This window comes from Takifugu flavidus, chromosome 12 (genome assembly GCF_003711565.1).
Source record: "Takifugu flavidus isolate HTHZ2018 chromosome 12, ASM371156v2, whole genome shotgun sequence".
Classification (NCBI taxonomy): domain Eukaryota; kingdom Metazoa; phylum Chordata; class Actinopteri; order Tetraodontiformes; family Tetraodontidae; genus Takifugu; species Takifugu flavidus.
In genome coordinates, this window is record NC_079531.1 from 10,734,433 (window position 1) to 10,743,674 (window position 9,242).

The 9,242-nt window shown below is 44.3% G+C and overlaps 1 protein-coding gene across 4 annotated transcripts in view; it reads right to left on the bottom strand.

Annotated features, from left to right (window-relative positions):
- fat3a (FAT atypical cadherin 3a) overlaps positions 1-6,590 on the bottom strand; it is a 42,775-nt gene extending 36,185 nt beyond the window's left edge. For 2 of the 4 annotated variants that reach the window (XM_057049443.1, XM_057049442.1), the window contains exon 1: positions 6,214-6,590. The gene's annotated coding sequence lies outside the window, so the exon portion shown is untranslated. The remainder of the gene's footprint in view (positions 1-6,213) is intronic. The other 2 variants (XM_057049441.1, XM_057049440.1) reach the window with 1 other exon arrangement.
- Between the last annotated feature and the right edge of the window lie 2,652 nt (positions 6,591-9,242).

Consider the following 9,242-nt stretch of genomic DNA (forward strand, 5'->3'; position numbering starts at 1 on the left):
GGGGAATGCATTATGTCAATGAGAGACCTCACAAGTACAAGTGTGTGTTTGTGTGCACGTGCGTGCATGTGTCTAAGTCTGCACCCTGGTATAATTAATAGCGAGAGCGGAATGCTACGACCCCATCACACCCGCCTTGGCAACAGGCAGAGAAGAGCATGAACACACAAAAGCTCCTCACAGTTTCCAACACGTTAAGCAAATCCAAGAATGCTTTGTTGCAGCATAATAATGTACAATATTTACATATTGAATGACATTTTCCTTTTCTAACCACTTATTTATACACCAGCTTATGATAACCTACACAAACAGGCAGCAAAATGCTGAATATATAATGGAAATGAAAAGAATTTAAAATTTTCAACATAGCAGTTAAAATACAGCCCAAAAACAGATGTTATGGTCGGATAAAACCATTTAAATATGTATAAAAATCGTGTCCATCGTTTTAAATTAGGCGCAGTGCCATGCAGAGATAAGCTAGAACCAGGTAGAAGCTAGAGAAAAGGTTTTTTAACTTGTTCTGACGTCTGCAGAGTTTATTCCAAAGCTTTGGGTGTAATTTAAGAACCTCAAATTAACCAAACAGGATCGCAGAGTTGTAGTGGGATCAATCCTAACAAAAGAGTCAGCAATGTAACTTAGCCCAAGTCCATTCAGGGCTTAATAAATGAGTAACAGAACCTTAAACACGATCCTTAACATTGCCAGTTCCTCCACTGATGGGTTTCCTACTATTTGTTATGTTAGTCGGAGTTTCTTTGTAGTTTTCTTGATCAAAGAAATATTGGACGGAGATGTTCGAATGTCTCTCAAGGTGGGAGTGTTGAAGGTTTACAGGAAATGTTCAAGTTTTCCCATCCAGACTCAAATTTGGCCAACATACAAAAGCCTTTTGTATGTTTTTTATCTGCCGTGATGACCAGCTAGAAGGTTCTCACGATAATGGAGAAGAAGCTGTTGACAGAGAGAGGTAATACTTTGTAAAGAGTTTTTCAGGGAAAGTACAAAACTCTACATTTGTCCTCCAAAACAGTAATTCAGTCGTGCATGCTCAGTCCCCTCTCCTGTTTCCATTTTATCATTGAGGACCATTGAGGAGGATTCTCTCCTCTACCTCTCCTCTCCTCTACCTGTCCTCCCCCTTCTCCTCTCTCTCTCTACCCAGCCCCCCATCGGCAGGAGGGTCCCCCTATATGAGCCTGGTCCTGCTCAAGGTTTCTTCCTGTTAAAGGGGAGTTTTTCCTTTCCACTGTTGCTTGTCTGGGGTTAGGCCCTGGGATTCTGGAAAGCGCCTAGAAACAATTTTGATTGTAAAAGACGCTATATAAATAAAGATTGATTGATTGACCTGGATGCCAACATCTTCCCGATAAGCCTCCAAAGCAAAGATGTTCTCTTCTTTGGCTTGGAGGGTTTTTGGAAGTCGGGAGCTTATTGAGGTCCAGCACAGTAGCACAAGACACCTTTCTTTTCTCTTTTAGAGAGTCCAGCTCAGAACGGGCCCACTGGACAAGGCAGGGTCCTGGCCTTTGGTTTTCAATGAACACTGTCATCCATATAACACCTCAGTGGCGGAATCATTCCCGCCACAGGTGATAAATACTGAATTTACGATCGTCAGCCGCAGGATAATCTCATAGGACGTAAGGTAATGGAGCATTTGCCGTCTTTGGTCGGGAAGGGAGAAAACCAGGACAAAAATCAGCCCAATTATCGTCATAGGCGTACCCCACTTTAGCTGTGAGAGGCAACCACCAGAGATCAGCACATCCCACACATGCACCACCAGATTGAGATCTGTGGAATTTGGAGGCCAAGTCAACACATAAAGGTCGCCGTTGTGCTCCGTAAACCATTTTTGATTTGTGGCAGGGTGCCTTGCCCTGCTGGAAGAGGCCAGCCATCAGGGTACATCCAGGGTCTGCAACAATGCTCAGGTGGGTGGTACCGTCCGGCACGTGTCATAAGGAACATCTACTTGGATGTCAAGGCCCGAGCTGTCCCACGTGGAAACAGGAAATGACTACAGAGTAACTCGATTTGTGACTATTTCTGAAAAATACAGTAAATTAACATATAGCTATCTCCTGCAGGTGTGAGTGTGTGTGTGTGTGAGTGCGCTGGTTATGCATGTCATACAAATAGTCACACTTTTGACCCAGAAGAAAAAGACATTTGAGTATTCCAGCTCCAAAACTGTTCATGGAGAAACGTGCAAATTCAATTACAACAGAATTCCGCTTTAAACACTGAAGGCGTGCTTCCGCAAATCACATTAGATTAAGGTCCTGCTGCAGCGTTCCAGGAGGAATGACCTCTGCCACCCAAACAAACACACAAGCGATGTTCGGCTGTTTGAGCCACCCAGTTGGCTCACAAAAGAGGCTGCTTGTACACAGCGAACACTGACCAATGTGGTTTATAACGGCAGATTTCTGCCAAACAAAAGTGCTTTGTCCTCAGAAGTTATTAGATATTACAAATAACTACAAATAATCACTGATTTCCTCTGAAATAGGAGCTCCAAAGATAATTCTTTCAGCCTATTTGTGCTCCAATGTCATTGGAAATAATACTGAAAGGAAAATAAATTACCCATCTCATTGGAAGATAAGTTAATAATGAGTTTATTATGAAGTGATGAGTGAATATCACATTACATGTTTTAAACCCTGTAGATAAATATTTATGCTATAATTTACCAACTGATATTAGCTTTTGACTGCTTATGATATTGTCTGAAAGTGTATTAATGCTTCACAAATCAATTATTATAAGATTAAGTATGAACAGTGCTTTTCCCATTCCTGCTTCCTTTCATATTTCATAATTTTTACATCGCATTAAAATGTAATATTGGCAAAGATTTCCTTTTAAGGAAACTACGCCGTCCTCGCCCTGTGTCAACAAAAGCAAATGTCCACTTAACCACGAGCAAACTTTGGTGAAGAGCATCTTTGGAGCATTGCCACACTCAAATGAAGCAGATTAAAAGTCCTTAAAAGCAACACATCAAGCTGAGTTGGACAGATGAGAAGGGGGGTCATTAACAGTCAGTCTGGGTTACGCACAGATGGAGTAAACTGGGAACACTGGTGAACCCTCCCAGTCCCAGCCTACCAAAATGACTCCAAGGGCACAATGACCACTCAGCCAAGAGGCCACTAAAGAACCAGGGACAACAACTGCAGACCTGCAGGCAGGTGTTCATGGTTTATCCCAGGCATGTCCAAAGTCCGGCCCGGGGGCCAATCACGGCCCGCGTTAAGATTTCATACGGCCCGCAACTTCAGTCTTACAATGTATTATTTATGGCCTGCTGGCACTAACAGAATAAATAAATCACTAAAATGTAATTCCTCCTTTCTTGTAGATCTTGTAAAAGACAAGAGCAAAATTTACTTGTTTTAAACTTGAATGATAACAGACAACTTTGCATTACATTTATCAAACTCATGGAAATTTAAGGTATTCCATACAGTTCAGTGTTCAATGTTATCTGACTCTCCAGATATGAATTAAAGGCAGAATTGTGTTTTTAGAGTTGTTCACGTCTGCCTGAGTGGCTTATATTTGGTTCCACTGCCATTTGAAAAATAAAGAGAATTGTGACAATGAAAATTGCTTTATAATAGTGTACATTTGCATGTAACTTTTCTGGTTAAAAAAACATCAGAAGGATCTACTGGCCCCCGGGCATCTTCAGGTTATCAAATCTGGCCCTCTTTGCAAAAAGTTTGGACACCCCTGGTTTATCCGAAGGAAAGAGACGGTGCTAAAATGGCATCTATGGGAGAGTGAGGAAAAAAAACATTAAAAGTGAAAGACGCGGTGGTGGTTGGATGATTTGGGGAAGCTTTGCTGCTGGATGACTTCCTGTAACTGACTGAATCACAGTCAGTTTATTCATGAATAGGATGTTCTCCCAATTCTCCATGTATAATAGATACATATAAATAAATAGATAAAGAGGGAAAGAGTCAGTAGGGAACGCAGCATCTTCATGGAGGTGTAGATATTGACGGTGCTTCTATGTATAGGTGCATTTAGTGTAGAGGGTGCGGAAATGTTTGTTATAGATCATGTCAAAGTTTTTTCCATCGGCCATGTTGGTCAAAGTAAGTAAAGTTCCCAAAACGCTGACAGAAGCTGTCAATGCAGAATTCCTACTTACAACATCTCACCAGCAATAATGACCATTATGGTGCCTCCAGACAACCTTTAATGGTTTCGGGCTGTCCCAGGTTGGACCCAGCTGACTCAGGGGAGCCACAGTTACTACCTACATTCATAATTTCAGTGATTTACAGCCGATCTGCTCCAGGGAGGCTACAGCTTTAATCATCTGCCTCAGGGAACTACGTTGCTACACATAAACGTTTCTATTCTTCCACTTACAGTGGCTTTTTAATCAAAGCACAAAGATATTATGAAGCACCGACGTTCAGAATGAACATCTGTGAAGATAAAAGGCTGGTTTTGGAAGCAGAATGCTAATGTAGCAGCAGGAAATCTCATGGAATTCCAAACAAGCATCAGATTTTACTGAACAAAAAGTATTTATAGTAAGAAAAGACATTAATCCAGCCGTAAATATGACTCACGTGAGTGGCTTTTGTGGGATTAGACAAAGTAAATTTAATAAAAAGTCTATTTCAAATCTCTGGAATAAAAGACAGACTCACATGGCACCACGTAAAACAACAATCAGGGATGAAGAGAAGTAAGTTTTCTACCTTGCACTCACTCCCAGCAGTTGCTGGGAACAAAGGCAGAGCCATTCAAACCCCCACAAACGAGCCAAACACACGAGCGGGGACAGATCATCCGATCCCAACGCCTCCCAAACTGTATGGAGGGGGGGACAAGAAGTTCCCTAAACTCTTTCCCTCTCCCACCGTCTCTCACATTCAAGGAGCTGATATATGGCACAAATGGACTTTCACAGAAACCTCAGGAGCCCGAAAAAATAATGAAAAGGGGCCGTAGGTGCAGGGGACGCGCAAGGATGCCAACTTCAGGCAGGCGGCCAGTGTGAGACATTCTGAAATGTATGAAGGCAAATCCAGGAGGGGGAGGCCTCTTCGCTCTGCTTCTTTAACTCAGACGTGGAGGGTTGTGTGACATGGGTTAGAGTTGGGTCCATTTGACAGTTTGGGTTCCATCTTTTGGAGATCAGCCTCAACCAACCATCATTCTTTTTTTTAAATTCCTGAGCACAGCTGCATCTTTCTCTAAAATAACCTGAACTAATGCAATCACGGGAAAATTACTGCCACAATTTCAACGTGTTTTGCAAAAAAAGAAAGAAAAAAAACGGGCAAATTGCCACAATATGTTAAATCCCTCTTGTGCAAACCAGGTGAGGTAATGCGGAGGGTCCAGAGGCTGTTTGGTGAGCAGGTTCACGGATGTGAAGGAACAAAACCCCCATTTGCAGCATCCAACACGCTGAATACAAAGAAGAGACGCGTGTGCACCGGGAGATACGCCTGTAAATATGTACGTGCATGTATTCTTATTGCACTGATTGCCCTGCACACGCACCACTGTGCATGATGTGCACACCGGAGCCGTCCCCAGCCTCCGTCTGCAGCTCTGCATTGGCTAAACTCTCCACATATCCATACATCAGGGGTCCGAGCTGTGGGGTCCACAGTTAGTCTGTAGACTAACGGAGCGGTGGAATGTGCCACTGCCCACGGAGAAATTTGAATAGATGGAATAAAAATGCAGGAAGGCCCGAATCGCCCTTAGAAAGGGGAAAAAAAACGAAATACTGTCGGCGACTTTTTTTTCCCTTTAAAAATTCGTTTGCAGTTTTGCGTGAATTAAACTAATAAGTCAAACGAGCGTTTCACTGAAGATTGATGCAAAAAGAAGGGGGGGGGGGGGGGGGGACCTGCCGGATTCTTGTCCCACATAGCAGAAATTGTGGCCGCGCATCCCGCTCCTTGGCAGCGGTTAACCCGTTCCTTCCACCGAGCAGTGCGCAGGGCCACGCACCCAAGGCTCATTAAACCCGGAGGGTGTTTGGGCGATTCAGCGGGTCCCTTTCTTAGAAGAGACCCCCGCAGGACGAAAAAGAAAGCATCATTGATCGCAAAAGCCCATCGTTTAACCCTTTGGACGCAGCACGCTTGCACCCTCATTCCCAGCTCTGCCCGGTTCTCTCAGCCGGTGCGCGGATGTTCCGCCTCTACTTACCCGGCCATCGTGCAGAATATTCCCAAGAACATGTATGTCCGTGTCAGTCCTGTCCACACCAGCGAGGGTTAGGGTTATCAGATGGACTCCCGATCTGGTCACATTGCTCCGCGGTCCCGGTCCGCACCGCTGCCGCTGCTTGGTGAAGGCGCGCGTTCACGACGGGGCGGAGCCGCGCTTGGAGTGCATGAGAGAGCGCCCTTTTTCCTTTTATTGAGCAAACACGGCGATACAACAGCGACCTGTAATTGCAGCACGGAAGAGAAAGGGCGGATTGAGCAGGAAATGTGGGAGAAGACGGAACAAAATAGAGCGAAACGGAGAGCCGGGTTCGGATCCATCACGCACCCCTCCGAGCCATGCTTGTTCCGAAACAGGTTCAGCCTGCTTGGTCCGATTGGAATTGCAGAATCCAATCTACAGGCGTGTCGTTCCTATTTGATGAGAGTTGATATCATTTAGATGCTGCTGCTGTTTAAGAGCCAAGTCGTTTACATGCAAGAAAACATAAATATTTTAATTTTAAAAATCCATTCAAGAAGAGAAGGACAGGATAAAGGATTTCATTTAGGGACACTTTAGGTCACTAAAAGCTGTTTTTTAAAAAGAATAATTGGCGAATAACTTAATATTGTGCTGATCCTGTTGTGTCTTTCTCTCACATTGTAGCTTCCACTAAAATATAAAAGGCAACTATCATGTGTTCGTTCCATTACTTCTTATAAAATAATGTTAAAAGGGAAACTGAACTCTGCTTCAGTTCGTGCTGAATCAGAAATGTCTTTGAAATCAAGCAGCAAGCTCCAGTAATTAGGAAGCTTGGTCACCTTGAGGGAAACCTTCCTGTGATTAGATCTTGCACACTTTCTATTTGTCTGCATAAAATGGCATCCGACTCTAACCTCAGGTTCAGAATGTAACAGGATACCACAAATTTCCATAATTGTAATGGAGCTGCTGCCCTGCCTTCCCAGTCCTGCATCCAGGAGCCGATATTATTGGAGGATATTTCGTTAGAGACCAGATAAGATACTTAATGTAAGCAGTAAGTGCTGTTTGCTTTTTTGAGTCCATTCTCCACTCTGAGAGACCACAGGCCAGTAGCACCTACTGAGGAAGAGACTACCCGAACACCACACCAGCAACCCTGGACCCCCTAAAATACGCCTCCAGCACCCAGAGACCCACCAGAGATGCAATATCTCTCCAGACGAGTGGCTGAAGAACATGCAGCGCGCCGACGGTTTTGATGGACAAGGATCCATTTTGCACGCTTCCATTTGCAGTTGTGGGAAGTTTGGGTGATGGAGGTGTAGCTACTGGATCCTGAAAGTGGTTTACAGGACCAGAGTAAGGCCAATGCTTCTGGCCACCAGGCGAACATCTCCACATCAGTGAAGGATAAGCTTCTTCCAACCACAGACTGGTCACAGTTCAAGGTGCAAGTTTTGCCCACACAAATCCGAGGTGAACTCGGCTTGTCAGAGCTAATCAGATTTGGAAAAGGAAACTGTAAAAAAGAGTATCTGCCGATCCTCTCCAGTAAAGGGACAAAGACTGGAACAACCTCTTCAAAGAGAGTGAACGGGACACAAGATGGTCTCATTACCAAAGTCCCAAAGAGGGAATCCACAAAACTAACACCTGTTGTCCATACCTTCTAATGTTGTCTGTGGAATTTTGCTGGGCAGAACTGATGTGACACCAAGCTAAAGCAGGAACGGGCAACCCTCATGGTGCACGATGCAACCTTTCATGGTTTCAGCTCTATTTCAGTTTTGTCTTAAATCTCCCGTTGATCTGCTACCCGCCTGTCCCTGAAAAAGCCCGGTCTGTGAAGACAACACGGGGGTAGTAAATGTCCAAAAACACTATAGGAACAAGCTGTGCCTCAAAACATATGAGCCAATCACCGAAAAGATGGTTTGGGGAGGGGGCGGGGCTTAGTGTGTTTGCAAATATGTATAGAAATTTACTTAGGGAACAGTTGGTGTTCACTCGGCCACCTGAGCGAGGTTAGCATAGCACAGATCCATTTTCTATTTGAATGTGATTTCATGACACTTACAAAAATATTGGGGGGAGGGGCGAGCTTCCTCTGTTTTGTTTTCTGTTCACTTCAAGCGTCAACGAAAGTGACATCATGCCTTTCAAGCTATGTTGGCACAAGGTGTACTGTTGACAGCCTTCTAGCTTGATATCATAGTATACTGTGATATGTAGGAGATTCCGCAATTATTTGGAGTTCCCCTGAATATTAATCAATGCCAAACTGGCTGAATCTGGAATCTGGTGTTCAACAGGGATGCACCATCCCTCCCATGCTCTTCCTGTCAAGGAGAACAACTCTCTTCACCTAGCTGGAAGGTCTTGACTATGCTGATGATCTTGCTGTTCTCTCCACCAATCACACCCATCTGCGAGGGAATTCTGAAGGGCTAAAAAGGTCAGTCTGCACGTGAGCGCCTTCAAAACCTGCATGGTAAGGAGAACAACACCACGTGCACCCATCACTGTGGATGCCAACCGTGCTGATTATGATGAAAGATTTACATACCTGGGACAGCTCCTAAGAAAGGATAATTTATGCAGCAGAGATGTCAGAATACAGCACATTCACAAGTGCTCAAAGCATCCATGAATCCAAGCAGCACAGCCACGACTGCATAAAAGCAATGCTAAATCAGTCCTGCTGCAAGGCTCAGAATGCTGGTGAGGATTTCAGAGGGAAAAGATGGAGAAGGAGAAGATCCGAATGGACGGGGACTGTATCCCCAAAGTAGGCCACTGATGGTCTCCACCTGGAAAGAGGAAACAAGGGAGACCAACAACAACCTGAAAACAAATGGAAAGCTTTGTTTCACTGGAAAAGGGGATAAAGTCAGTAAGTGAAAGGTAACTGAGATGTTTGTATAACGTGTGCTATTCTCATTATCCCATGCCCATGTTATTATCATGGCCTTCAACATCAGATTAAAGACCTCACAAGCACCAGGGTCCACTGTTTTTGAGTCCTTCCTCCAAGCAGA